The sequence below is a fragment of the Zalophus californianus genome, chromosome 15 (genome assembly GCF_009762305.2).
Source record: "Zalophus californianus isolate mZalCal1 chromosome 15, mZalCal1.pri.v2, whole genome shotgun sequence".
Taxonomy (NCBI): domain Eukaryota; kingdom Metazoa; phylum Chordata; class Mammalia; order Carnivora; family Otariidae; genus Zalophus; species Zalophus californianus.
In genome coordinates, this window is record NC_045609.1 from 70,939,650 (window position 1) to 70,954,341 (window position 14,692).

The window sequence follows — 14,692 nt, forward strand, 5'->3', positions numbered from 1 at the left end:
CTGGCAGGGAGACCCCACGAGGCTTCTCCCTTTTCCCAAAGTCTGGCATCTTCCAGGCCGGAGGTATTCAGAGTTCTGGGCCCTTCAATGCCACCAGCCTGGCATGTGGCCTCATGGTGACAAGTCAGAGCCTGCTCAGGGCTTCGGTTCCTCATCTGGCAAATGGGAAAGTTGGTTGGAAAGTCTCAGGAAGGTAGGCCTCTGCCATCTCTAGTCATCCATGGCAGAGAAAAGGGAATGTTCCTAATCATGTGAGGGTCAAGGGCCTTGGGGTAAGGTGGCAGCCCCTGGTATGTTGAACGTCCTAGAGAGCAGGAGATTTGGTGCACTGAGCTCCTGAGTGGTCTTGGAGGCAGGGCTGCCGGCATGGGCTTGTGACCAATGCAGTCACAGGCATGACCCCACCTTCAGAAGGGCCCCACACTGCGGGCTTAATGCTGTACGGTCACTATGTTGAAATTCGTGATAATTGTATCTTCATAATTGCGACAATGGGGACCAAGAATGGGGAGCTTGGAGCCATGGCTCCCATGCAGTCTTGCCTCCCACCAACTCCCTGCTCCTGGGGTCTGATGCTCAGCCCCCTGGCACCCCAGTCCCACTCAGCCTTCCCACCCCAACCTCCACGCAGCAACTACTGCCAACCTGCCCCCAACCTGGGCTCAGGCATGGGGAGGGTCAAGGATTGGACAGGTGCAGCGCACGGCATCTTGGGGTGGGGCATAGCGGCTGCAAGCCCCGCCCTATGCTGGCAGCATCAGGGCACATTTAGTGGGGGGCGAGCCTGTAATCCACCCCGATTCAGGCACCGGGTATACCTAATGCATCCTGGCACCAAGGTTGCCCTGCCCTTGGGGTTGCCCATCTGCTGAGGATTGGGCCAGGGAACCTGCAGAAGAGGGACATGCCTACCTTGACCTCCTGTTCCAGGCCTGGGGCACAAGCCATCTGTCCAGCCTCTGGGAAGGAAAGAATCCTGACCCTCAGGCCGGAGGGCAAGTGCATGCCCAAGTCACAAGGCAGGGGCCAGCACCCTGAGGGTTTGACCTCCCCCCAAGAGAATCCCCAGGCCTGGGGGCTCCCTGTTTTCCTTCTGCCAATGTTCCTGAGCCCGCCTTTCTCTTCTGGCCTGATTCTTCTTGTCTCTTCTGGTTGAGGCACCCTCTCAAAACAAGCCACAAAATAGGTTGTGTAACTGCTGATTCCACAAATGTAAATATTCTGATATTTGCCTTTAAAACTGGCATTGCACAATAGGAAAATGAACAGTAAAAAAAAAGAAAATGAACAGTAAAATCCATGCTAGTGATTTAAAATTTTGACTTGACTTGGAAGACATTAACTAGAAAATTTTAAACACCATGACAAGAGAGAGAGAGAGACAAGGAAAGAAATGAAAAAGCATTTCTTTCTTGCTTTCTGAACACAGGGCTCCATATTTTCATTTTGCTTTGGATTTCACAAATTATGGAGCCGGTCCTGCCTGGATGAGTCACTTTCCCTCTGAGGCACCCATTTCCCTATCGGGAAACCAGACCATTAACTTTGCACTCGCCCGTCCCTTGCTCACGGCACATTACGAAGGTGCACCCATGAGCAGGATTTAGAAACCAGTGTGTGGTGCCAACCCCTGGCTTTGGAACATGGCCCTTCTTTCTTAAAAAGGGGTTCAGCCCCTCTCGTGTAGGTTTAACCATTAAGTCAGTCTCTCCGCCAGGTATTGTCCATAGGTAATATGTCCTAGAACTGAAGCGCCAGTCTAAAAGGCACCCCTCTTCCCTGGCATACCTACGGAATAGCCTCTCTATTTGGAATCCAAGCAAGTTGTGAGACAGGAAGATGTCAGCCAGCCCAAGGGCTGAGGCCAGTGTGCAAACACTGGTCATTGATCTCTACATTCATCCCTTCTATTTAACGGTGAGGCCAGAATTTCAAAGGTACCAACGCAGGAGGGTAGGTGCCAACCAGGTCTGGGTTGAGGGGTCATCTTCTTGAGAATGGTAAAAATCCCGATTCCACTTATCCTTCCAGGAAGAGGGTATCTCCATTTCAGAAGCATTTCCAAAGCTACAGTCATGGAGGTTCCAAGCGCAACTTTCCACCTTCCTTGCCTGATGTTAGAGGACTCACCTGTCCAAGGGATGAATGTGTCCAAAGTAGCAGCCTGTCATCTTCTATAAAATGCTGTTAACTTTAAGAGAACACTTGTAGGACGAATGGCGTGAATGAATGAATGAGTCAGTTTAGGTCAACTTGCCTCAAATGGAATCCCCCAGATATTAAACGGCATACTCAACAGTGACATTGCAAGAGAAGAAAATTCGGATGACCTCCATTTGGCTTCTTCTACAGCTTTTTTCCAATAGCGGATGATCTCTTGATCATTTTTAAATTTTGTGGTTTTAAGTTTATCTTATTTCACTTCAATTCCCTTTGAGTGATGTCTTCTGGCTCCTGCTCAACTTCCTCCAGCTAATTCATTAGGCCTGAGAGCTGCTCCAGAGTGGGATTAGAACCCATGTAGTACATAGTCACTTTAAACTGAAATCTGCTAATTAATGGCTCTTCTGTGCGTAACTGAACGGTAGCGCTCCTTCCCCAGGGAATTGCGATTTCATGGTTCCTAATGATGCTGCGATTACATTATCTGGATCACGCAGACAGTGGGCGTCAGGAGCGGTGCTCAGAGCCCATCTCGGGGATAGGGAGAAATCGCTCCTAAAACCAAGGAGATGAGGGGAAGGAGTTAGAATGTCCGCTGTTAATTATCATTAACACATGCTGTTCCGTCATCTCATTCGGGCATTTGTTTCAAGATCCAACTTCCCCCAGCTCCACAATGCCTCCATAACCTCACTCCCCCCCAATATTCATAGGGTTATTTTTTGTTTAAAAAAAAACTATTTATTTGCTGTATTCCACAAAGTAATTTATTATCATTACCTTTCTTGGAAATGAGGGTCTACATATCATTAGTACAAGTAAACATATGTTGATTGTTGTTTCCCGGAACTAACCTGTATTATTTGATAAGTTAAATAAAATGCCTAAATCCAACGTCTGCTGTTCCCACCCTTTGCATTTGAATTATTTATCTTACTTTCATTCCCTTTCTAAATGAAGGGGAGTTATAAATCTTCAGTACTTTGCTACAATTTCTGTCCTGTGAATATAGACAGTGTCATTTTTTGATTTAATGATGGAACTTGAAAGGATCATGTTCAAGGTTGCTTTTGAATACCAGTCTCCCCCCCGCTTCTTTAATTGCCCCCAGAGATGGCTTTGCAGAGTGACCACGAACCTGGATATGAGCTCTGGTTCTCTCATTGGTGAGTTGAAATAATTCACTCATCTCTTTACTGAGCTTCTGTTTCTTTGACTGTAAAGCAGGGAAAATACCACCCACCCCGAGGACCGATAGGAAGATTCGATTAGGTAACCCATGGACAGCACCACCAGGCATGTGATAAGCCATCACCATCCCCCTCATCTTGGTAAGATGAGCTGCTCTGTAACATCGTGGTGGACAAATATCGAGGGTGGGGAGTTTTGGGTGTTTTTGTTTTGTTTTCTTTAAAGATTGCTCATGATTATGGCCTTAAAATTCCTCAGGAATGCCTTATATTAATAATAGTAAAAGGAAGATATTCGTGCCTTCATTCATTAAAAAAAATTTTCATTTAAAAAAAAGTTTTCAAATTGTTTTTTTAACACTGAATATCAGACATGCCCCCAGGGATTGGAAGACAGCACTGAACCAAAACCAGAGCTCAGAGGCCAGTGAGGAGTTACGTGGCAGTTACCGGCCGTAGGAATTGAGTCCTGGAGAGACCTGGAGAGCAAGGCCAGCCTCCGTTGGTGGGGCTGATATGAGCCTCTTCAATGCCAAGGGTATGCCATCCTGGGAGACCCAGCTGAGAACAGTTTTCAAGTAGCAATAATCACTCCTTGGATAAACCTCATTGGTTATGATGCTGCCACTGTGCAAAGCTGGAAAACATACTTGAAACTCACACACACACACACACACACACACACACACACACACACACACACACGAAGTATTGGTTGCGAATGAATGAATGAATGAAGGCAGGCAACTTCTATCACCCCAGGTGACCTGCTCAATCAGAATTTCACCACCAGGAAGTTCCCTATTAAATGATCATTTGTTCCCCCCTTGGGGGCAGAGACACCGTGGACTGTGTAGGCAGGAAGACAGCCACATGGGATCCCCCCTCGTGCTGGACAAGGGGTAGGGGCACCTGAGCCAGAGGCCACACCTACTCCTAGCATAGCGGGTGCTTCTCAATGTTTCCGGGTGGGCCCCCTGCCATGGTTTTCTTCGGGGGTCTCCTTACACCCCCCTAATTTGGTCACCAAGACACTCCCCCATCTTACGAGGCATCTGAGCTGCTTCACCAGGCCTGCCTCGTTTGGATGCACAGCACAATAAATTTGTACCCACCGAGCCTCCAGCGCCGATATTTCAAACCGTACAGTACACTAAACGTGAAACTTTTGTTCAAATTTCAAGGATTTTGATAGCCCAAGTGAATAGACACTGCCTATTGATTTTTCCCTTACAATGACTCTTGGATAACCTATTTTCTCATTTATTTTTAAAGACAGCTCATGAGATTTCATAGCAATTCTGCCCAACCTCCTAATATCAAAATCCCTCCTTGACCCTGAAAATTGTAATTCTGCTATAGATCACAGCTGCTGAATATTACCTTTTACTAAGCTGGTTAAATAAAATATGTCCAAATCACTAGATCCCACAAGCCGTGGCCTGCAAGTGTAATGATCCGAGGGCCGAGATTTCTACCGCCACACGCCCGCCAGCCCAGCGCTCTCTCTCGCCGGCCGGCCCACCGACACCAAAGTGTGAGAATCCAGAATATCGGTTCGGGTTCAAAAGTGAAGGAGGAAGAGAGGGGAAGGATAGCTCTTCTGGTCTTCAGTGGTTTTCTTGTAAAACTTTTACAAGGGAGAGTTGGGCTGTTTGATGTGTTCTAGACAATCAAATGCCCTCTGAGTCTGTGGCAGAGTGGCTAGGGTTTTCTCCCGGGCAGAGGAGGGGGCATATTTGATGTAGGGCAAGTTCAAAACCTCCAAAGCCTTCCACGCTGGTAGGTCAGGTGACACTCACGAGGTGGGAAGACACAACACGGGCAACATGAAAAGGACCAGGGACCTGGGAAGTCTCATTCTGCCACCAGCTGGCCGGGGCTCTTGCTTTTCGGCTGGAGAGGGGCGCTGTGGAATCTAGACCGCGGAGGCCTGTGCCCTGCGCGAGCCCCGTCACCTGCGTGCGCTCAGGCTCTCACCTGCGCTTCATTCACTTTAGCCAAAAGGCCCCACGGATCTCCCAGCCTGCCAAGCGGCCCAGAGCCTCCTTCCTCCCGGACTGGCTTTTTCGCTTTCTCAGAAGAATGAAGAACAGCACCGACCCAGGTTGGTTCCAGGGGAGTTGTAAATATTTCAAAGCCAACACTTAGATCAAAAGTCATAACCTCTGGCTTGCAGATTGTCCTCTTGCCTTATGTGGGCAGCCCCCAAGTCCAATATGGTAATGCCTCCCGGAGCAGCTCACTCATAACAGGTGAACAGAGTCTGAAATAGCCCTGACTCAGCAGAAATGGGGTATCTCCCAGCAGTGGCCATTGGAACCCACTTGAAAGGCAGGAGACAAGAGGGTCTTCCTCAGGCCTGTGGAGGTTTGCAGCGGCACCCCCCCCCCCACCCGGGCCCTCCTGGGACTGCGGGGCCCACCGCCTCCCTAGCAGGTCCCAGGCTCTGGCAGGTGATGGTCCTGAGGAACAGAAGCAGGAAACCTGCTGATATCAGCACCTGGTGAGCCAGAGTGAGCAGGAAATTGTCCACGAAAGAGAAATTAATAAATAGCAGTGCGTTCCCCCACCCCCACCCCCAAATCAGGATCTGTCAGGAGGTCAAAAGAGCTAACACGTGTTACTGTCCTCTAAGCATACCTGATGCCAGGGATGACAGGCTTGTGGCAGGAGGTCACCCCCTTCCTCCCACGTTCCTGGCTGACATTGCTAATTCATCCCGGCTCTCTGTCATCCTCCGAATCTTCTTCAACCCCGTGTTCCCAGCAGCCTCTGCTCATCGGTAAGAATTGATATGGGGGATACAAGCTATGTCCCACCTGGCCCCCGGCGTCCCCACACCCCACACACATCCTGTGCAGGCCAATCCCAGGACCTGGAGGTCTTCCCACCCCCGCCCCTGGGAGTCTGCTTCTGCTCCTTCAAGGTCCCACTCCAGTTCCTGTTTCCTCGAAGAGGAGCTGCCTACTGGTTGCATGTTCAATTCCCATGACGGGATCATCTCCCAAGGAAGGAGAGTTCCTAGAAAAATGCAGTGACATCAAAGTAAACGTTGTTCCAAAGGGCTTGGCTCCATCAGCTACCCCTCCAGGGGTTTAGAGCCCCTGTTAGGAGCACCAGACTGGGCACCCGGGAGAGGTGAGAGATGACCACACCACAGCTCTGTGAGTTCAAGCCGGTACAGCCACCTTCCCGCACCCCAGTTCCCTTCCCTGCAAGCGAGGCCTGGCAAGGTTACCCTGGGTCAAGGTGATGGTGTCGGGATTGAACGAGAAAACCATGTCACGCACTTAGCTCTGAACCTGGGCGGCGGTAAGTGCCCTGTAAATAGAAGCAGTTGTCTCAGTTCTCAGGAGGCAACCCACCGAGGATGGGCTCCGCCCTCGAGGCCTCTGGTCCTTTCATGAGACTCTTACCCGTGGGGGCTTGTTCTGTCGGTGCATGCTGACGGCCTGCTCTGTGCCCGCCACTGGGCTGGGAGTGCAAAGGGGAAGGAGCAATTCATGGCCTGAAGGAGGAATTTAGAGCATCTGGAGCAGTCATGAGATGAGGTCAGACAAGGAGGTCCAAATTCTGACGTTCCAAAGTAGACGTGGAGACACCACCTCCAAGCCCTGACAAGCTTGTGACGGTCTGCAAGCGAGGAGCCCTCCCTGTGGCAAAGGCGGGGCCTGGCAGAGCAGAGCCCCCCTCCCCCGGGGGGCAATGCCACCTGCCTCTGGGGAGCAGGCAAGCTTCAGGGCAATCCATTTTAGCTCTTGTTACCACCTCTCTGTTCACTTCCATTGCTCCCTCTTGATCGTCCCCCGTCTGCTGACAACAAGATATGGTTGGCATGTAGCTGGGGATTTAAAACCAGGAGAGCTTCTCCCTCCCTTCAAGCTGGAAGCTGGCTCCCTGGCTCTCTGAGGCCTCTCAAAGCTGGGCACTTGATGAGTGCCAGGAGACCAGCTCCCAAAACCGGAAGGGGCCTGCATTGTTAGACCAAAATAGCAAACGTGTAACATGAGTCTCTTCAGGGGCCCTCCGTGGGCTGGTGGCTTCCGGTGGGTGCTCGACACAGGCCAGCCGCTGGAAGCCAACGGGAGTGGCCCTCACTGCACTTGAGAGGGCCCTTGTACCTCCAGGACTGTTCTGTCCCTTAGCTAGATGAGTTCATCCCCCTGAAAATGGATCGGAGATATCCTTAGCCAAAAAAGTGACATGTCTGGGTTAGATAAACCAAACCTGTACACATGACACGTGTACTTCCTGAATGCCTTAAACCCTCCCATCTGAGCTTACTTCCCCCGCATGTCCCAGAACAAGAGACACCCCACTCCAAAAGGAACGCTTCCCCATGGATGGCAGCCGCACTTTCTCCCACTTGTGAGGCCGGAATGCAGGGTTCCGGGATGTCACTTCTCCCAGGTGGTGCCCAACTGATTGCTTGTCAACTTCCCAAATATTTTCATCTCTGGAAGCAAGAATGCACCCAAAAAAGCCGTTCTGAAAGAGGACTAAGAGGCTGGTTCGACATGGGTCTTGGGTCAAGGTTGGTGGCCTGTCTGGGGGGCCTTTGAGCAGGCGTGCTGGGATTTTTTTAAAAGACCCCCTGTAGTCCCCCTTAATGAAGCTGTTGTCCAAGCCCCTTGGAGGGCCCATATGCTCCAAAGTAGTAGCAAGTGTCCCATTACTGTAAACGGCCTTTTATTTTTAAACTAATGCTATATTTGGAAAGCAGTAATCCTGGGGAAATGATACTGGGACTAATGGGGAACATATTACCTTTCATGTGTTTTCTCCATGTTTAAGGTTTCTTTGTTATTATCTGAGTAGCAAGGCTCTGCATACACTCTTGGGCAAAAAAATCAAAATAAGCCTTAAAGCAATAATATTTTAATAAGCATCAAATGTCTTCAATGAGATAAAAGTATTAGAGGGTGTTTTGATATTGGGCTTTAGTTAAAACCTCATTAAAAAAAATTTCTCAGATGTCATGGGGTGGGGGAGCGGTGATGTATTTTTAAATTCAGGTGGAGAATAAGGTCCAGTTCAGGTCAATTATGCTAATTAAATGCCACAAACGACTGGAATTGCCAGCAAATGGATGTTATTATTTGTTGGTTTCCCTCTTTTCCATTGATCAAAAGCAGCATCTAATGACACTTGAGCCTCGAGAAGCTGAAGCTGCAGCCTGACTCCACATCGATGCCAGGGCGCCAATCCTGGCCCTGGGGTGGCCGGACTGAGCTCCCGTCCCGCCTGTCTGTGCCCCTCTCCCCTCCTTGGGTGAGGCTCCCGACAGCCCAGGCTGCTGGCCACGTCGCTGAGATTCAGATTAGCTTGGTCAATGAGTTGTCTGGTCCTGTTCCCAGCCCCAAATGGGAAGTGCTGAGGGGCCCAAGTTACGAAACGAAACTGAGTCATTTCTTCACCCACAGCCAGGGACCGAGCTCGAATCAGGGGCTCTTTAGAACTGAAAGGAGCTTGGAGATCCTCCATTTGGTTTTATAAAATAAGGAAACCGAGGCTCGAAGCGGGGAAGTGACCTGCCCAAGGCCACCCCAGCACGCTGATTGCTGAGCCAAGAATAGAACAGCCATTTCCTGACTTTCAGTCCCGTGCCCATATGTTCCCTTCTGCAATATTACAGAACAGAACTTCACTTTTCCTCCCCCTCTCCTCACAGCAACCACCACCCCTCCCCCTGCCTGCAGCCTTCCCTCGTAGTTTCACATCAAATCTTGGTTGGGTGACATCAGCACAAACCAGCAAGACTTTGAGTTTGGAATCAGGCCAGGTGAAGCATGACTTGGGTCTGTCTTTTCCCTTGGCTGACCTAAAATGCAGTCAAATTTCAGTTGCAAAATGAAATGCACTTGACTTTGGATAGAAGGGACATCAAAGGGGTGGTGGGAAAAAAAAAATAAAAAAATAAAAGGGTGGTGGGGATCAGTGGTTTCAGGCCAATATGAGGACTCCACCATCCTGGCTTTATCCATACTCCAAGCTGGGGCCCTCAGTCATTGCTGCCTCCAGGTGAATGACCATCTCAGAAAAAGTTTGCTGCCGGGGGAGTCCAGGAGATCAAGAATCTGGGGGGAGAGGGTGGAAAGTTTTAAACAGGGACAGTTACAGATGTCAAAAACACAGTGCTGTCACTCACTTGCTGGCTTACTGAGCTGGGCCCTGATTGCCAGCTACCCTCCCAGTACTTCCTAACTCAGAGCCCCCAGCCATCATGGAGAGAGTGCCCCCTGGGCCTCGGACATCCTGGGTCCTGCTCCTGGCTCTGGCCCAGCCATGGGACCCCGAGCAAGTTGCTCTCCTCTCTGGGTCTCAGTTTGCAGATCTGCAAAATGGGAGGGCTCGGCCTGCGAGGCTGTGAGCAGAATGGCTCCCCAGGAGCAGCCACTGGTCTTGGGGACACAGGTCAAGCAGCTCTGTCGTAGCCACATCCCTAGAGATGTGTAGATAATTCCCAGCCACAGACAATTCTGAAGTCACATTTGGGGGCTTTGCAGGGGCTTGTAGAGTTTAGATTTTGTCTTTGAAGTACTAAGGTCAGAACAGCCATCTGAATTCGGGCTGTCTCGGGGTCATCGAGGAATGAAACCATGTGAGGGTGGTAGTAGGGAAGGCACCTGGGGAGGGGTGGTGTCAGGGAGGGACCAGCCCAGGACAAGGTCTGAGGCTGAAGTCATGCAGCATGAAGGGGCTGAGTCAGTGCCGGGCTGAGGCTCAGGCGCACAGTTAAGCAAACTGGCCATTAGCGCTGAGTGCTCTTTCCTCTGCCCAGGGCTCTTTGGCTGTCCCCATGGCCACTGGCCCAGCCCTGCCCTGGGCAGGACAAACCCAAGAGGGCCGGGCAAAGCCTCCGAAACGAGAACCCCTCCTTGCCCTGCCTATTCTGTTCCCAGTGAGGCCCACGTAGGGGAGCCAATCCCCAGGGAGGCCTTGGGACAAGCCTGGGGTTTTCCTAGGGTCAGAGCTGGAGCCCACCCCAAGCAGCTCCTGGGGGGCCCAGGGACCCGGGAGCTGAGCCTCCTGCATAGACAGGCTGGGTGAACACCAAGATATGGTACCTGCTGGAGTCACTGAAAAATAAAAAGTGCTTCTAGATTGCATAAGGTTATGTCATATATGTTGTAAAGATTACAACTGCGAATGATCCCATAGCATAGATTTTCTTTCCTCAGCTAATTTGTATTTAATGCATCCAGTATTTTGTTGACACCACCTGGAGACTCCCACCTCATAGTAACACACAGCTGGGGGGGGCGGGTAGGGAGGGGGGAACTCAGCAACCCTTTGTTATCCCCACCAGGTGACAGCAGGTTGAAATGAGCTTCAAGGGCAGGAATGAGGGCACAGGAGGGACCCAAGGGGCAGGAGGGGCAGAGGATGGGCGGGCTGCCGACACTCCGCGGCTTCCGATGCTGTCAGGCGTCAGGCAGAAGCATGTTCTCTAGAGGCAGGCAGATCTGGGTTAAATCCCAACTTGTCTCCTCACTAGCCAGGGACTTCAGATGGATGTCTTAAGCTCCCTGAGCCTCACTTCATGGACTGCAATGTGGGGATGATGGTAAATCTGACTTTGGAAGACTGTCACCAGTATTTGACGGGATCTATATGACCCTCAGTTACTTTGGGCACCTGCTGCTGGAAGTACACCACTTTCTCCCCGAGGGGCTGCTTGCTGAGTCACTGCCCAGCTCACCCCGAAGTGAGGGGCCATAGGCAGCCCCTGTCACAACCTGAGGCTGGCTCTGATGGCATCCTTTTCCTTGGTCACAGGTTGGGGAGGGAGCCGAAGCACCATCTCAGGAACATGAAGAGCAGTCATGGGAGGAAGGAGTCAAAGATCTACTGATTTAGTCATAAGGTATTTATTGAGCACCTACTAAGGACCAGACATGGAGGACACGACAGAACAGGGTAAGTCAGTTCCCCAGGTGGGGCTTTCAGTCTGTCAGGGGTTGTACAGAAGCCACGTGGATCACATTCTAAGAGAAAATAGTAAATAGTATTGGGAGGCTTGGAGCCAGGGAATGAGGCCACCTGACTTATGTCTGTACGGATCACCGTCTGGTGTGCGGGGATGGATTAAACAAGGGAAAAACGTGGAATCAGGGACCAGGCGGGCCTGGCTGAGGGAGTTCAGTCATGTTACTTGACTTCCTCGGACCTCAGTTTCCTCATCAGCAAGATAGGCAGCTGTGAGGATTAAGTGTGCAGAGACTGAAAATGCAAAGGCACACTGACCACAAGTAAGAAGAGAACTTTGACCCACAACCCGCAGCGCCCCCTTATCTGCCACCAACAGCCAGGAAGCCAGGCTGCTATTTCTAGGGACAATCCAGGGAGCTAAACAGGAACGTCTGTAACCATCAGCCCCGAATAGCCAGGACTCAGATAATTACTGACAGCCTCCCTATTTGTCATCCCTGATTCCAACTTAGGACCAAGGAGAGAAAGCCAAATATGTACCCTAACCAACTGCACGGGATGACTCGCTTGCTTCCTGTGAGCCCACCCACAGCTTCCCCAGGCCGACGGCCTCCAGTCAGAACCCACTCGAAGCTTCCTTCTTTCCACTATAAAGCTTTCCCACTCCTCTGCCTGCCTTTGATTCTCCTTGAGAATGCAAACAACGGGGGCTGACTCCCTTGCTGTAGTAAGCTCAGAATAAATAGCCTTGCTTTTCTCATTTGGTTGGTTCATTTATTTCCACGGTGCAAATGTATGTAAAGTTCCTAGTGCCTTCCTAGCACTTAATGGGTAAAACTCGGTGCGTTTCTGTCCCTCCCTCTCTGTCCACCGAGACACCACCTGGACAGCCACGCCGAGACTGTTGGAACCCCGAGCAGTCAGGCCGTCCGGGGCCCTGACGATCAGCATCTCGGAACATCCGCCCTGTGAGGGAAGTGACCCTGAGACGATTTTCTATTTCCTTGTAGAGAGTGTGTAGAAGGTTGGGAAGGGGGCTACCTTTGGGGGAAAGAGCCTGGGACAGGAGGGAGAGACAGGGTGTTGCCTGGGTTCCAATCCCAGCCAGATGCTGGTTGTGTGGCTTAGGCCACAGTTGTGTTCTTTGTGAAGTAGAGAAGATTAAACAAGTTAATTTAGGTTGGATGCTTAGCACGCCACCTGGCACCTAGGAAATGTGCCGTAAACAGAAACTGGTGGCCAGCAGTGGTGGTGACAAGGGGAATGTGTGGCCGCCAGGCCGAGTTGCCAAAGTTTTGGAAACTGTTCAGGAGGGCACATGTAGGCACATTCCCCTGAGTGGAGTCTGGTGCCTCAGTGGGGCAGGCTTCACCCCAGGACTTCCCCAGGGGAAGGAGAGACAAGCTGGAGGACCCCGGGAACACAGCGGGGAGCATCTCCCCACCTAGGCACCCCCATCTGGGGAAGCGAGTGTTGTTTCCCTACAGGCTGACAGGGTGGGTGACATTCCACCATGAGGTGCCCTTCACAAAAAGTTAGTGCAGCATCCTACGTAAGAGGGCTAGATTGGGGTGTTCTGGAAAATAACCCACTTGCCATTTATTCACACTGAGGAGAAATCGATGGAGAGGCTTGGTCTTTATATTTTAATAGAGGCACCCCAATAATGTGAACTTTCGCCTGAATGCTCCTTGGGTAAAAGGAAGTGGTGCTGGATTGAGAGAAGAGGGGCCTCTGAAGCCACAGCACGCAGATGGAAGCCGCAACGGGCACTGGCCATGGAGCGATCTGCCGTCAGAGAACATTAGAGGACCCCTTCAGCTGCCAGAGGTCAGGAGAGAGTGGGCATCTGGCCTCTCCAGATGCCCCAAGCAGATAATGAATCCGGAGCTGGCAACTCAAAATAGAAAGTGGGTGAAGAATTTATTCTCAAAGTACCCATGGCAGCCCCAGCCATGTTCAGAGGCAGTAGCCTCAGAAGGGATCCAGCATCCCGGGGCCATGCCAGTGGTGGGAGCTCATGTGCCCAGGATCTGGCAACATGCCTGGGGGCATCCACTGTTCAGGGCATGGTTGCCCAAGTGTAGTTCTGCTGCCTTCCTGGTCTTCCAAAAAAATTCTTCCTCTGCTAAGGCAGTGGCTCGCCACCAGGAATCTGATCTGATACAGCCACAACCCCAAAGCCAATGGGGGAGGCAGGAGGATGATTGCAATAGGAAAGCGCCACAGTTCATTCGGATTCCGTGACACATTTTCCAACAGTCGGATACAGAAACAGGAATTTCTTTAAGATGAGCTGCCTGTTAACAGATGGAAACGTGATAGGGTTTCCATGGTCGGGTGAGGATGAGGGCAATGTGGTTTTTGTGTTCTTGTGCTGTTGTGAGACCTGCCCCATGCTGCCTGCCCCTCCCCCCGGGCAGAGTAGAAAACTCCTGTGCAATCATTTCCACTCACCTTGGCGTCCCTTTCCAGCCAGGTGTTCACTACCTCACATCAAAGTGACCAGCCTGCTACGGGATACATTTCAGCACGGCCCTGCCTTACTTGCAAACTCACATGAGTCCCCTTGTTTGAGACTCTGGGGGCCAAGGACGAGAACTGGTCCCGGTCAGCCGGCCCGGATTCTCACCCCAGCTCGGAGAGGAACTCTCTCTGCCTCAGTTTTTCCCATCAGTCCAATGAAGAGAGCCCATGTGTTTCTGTATAAAGGTTCTTCCAGCTCTAAATTCTATGATGCCACTATTCTGATTCTTTGGAACTCTCTCTCTCATTGCTTCCTTTTCTGCCTCCTGCATCAGTGGACCACAGAAATCACATAGAAAATAGGAAGGTTAAACTCAACAAGAATCTGACTTTCGTGTTTAGCAAGGCGGGGAAAGTCGATCTTGCTGCCAAGTTCTGTTCCTCGCCCTCAAGGTGTTAATAGTACTGCAGTCATGACGGGGTGTTTGTCAGGAACACAGAAGCCACTCTACGTTTTCCAAGTAGGAAGGGCTCAGCTACAGGGAACTGGAGACTTGCATGGTTGCTGAAAGGACCAGGGGAAGCAAGGGTCAGGCCAGCAGCCACCAGAAGGCGGGTGATTGACAGGAGATCCCTAGGATGCTGCAAAGGACCCGAATGTCAGCAGTTGTTGCCACCACCATCCCCAGCAGCCTGCGGCATCCCGGCATGCAATGCTCAAGCCTGAGTTTTGCCCAGGCATCGAGCTGCATCCACCACCAGAGAAGGCCGGCAGTCCTCCACCCCCCAATTCTTGCAGGAATGCCTCATTGGCGGACTCTAACTTGAAGTTACACAGGGAAGAGGATTCTGAGCAATGCAGTTCCAAGCTTCTCTTCTGATGTGCAGGCTGTCAAGGTGTGTGACCATGAGGCCAGGGCACAAGAGACAATGAGCTT

The 14,692-nt window shown here is 51.2% G+C and overlaps 1 pseudogene; it reads right to left on the minus strand.

Annotated features, from left to right (window-relative positions):
* Nucleotides 1-3,862: 3,862 nt before the first annotated feature.
* Nucleotides 3,863-3,992, minus strand: LOC113924024 (annotated as a pseudogene).
* Nucleotides 3,993-14,692: the final 10,700 nt, after the last annotated feature.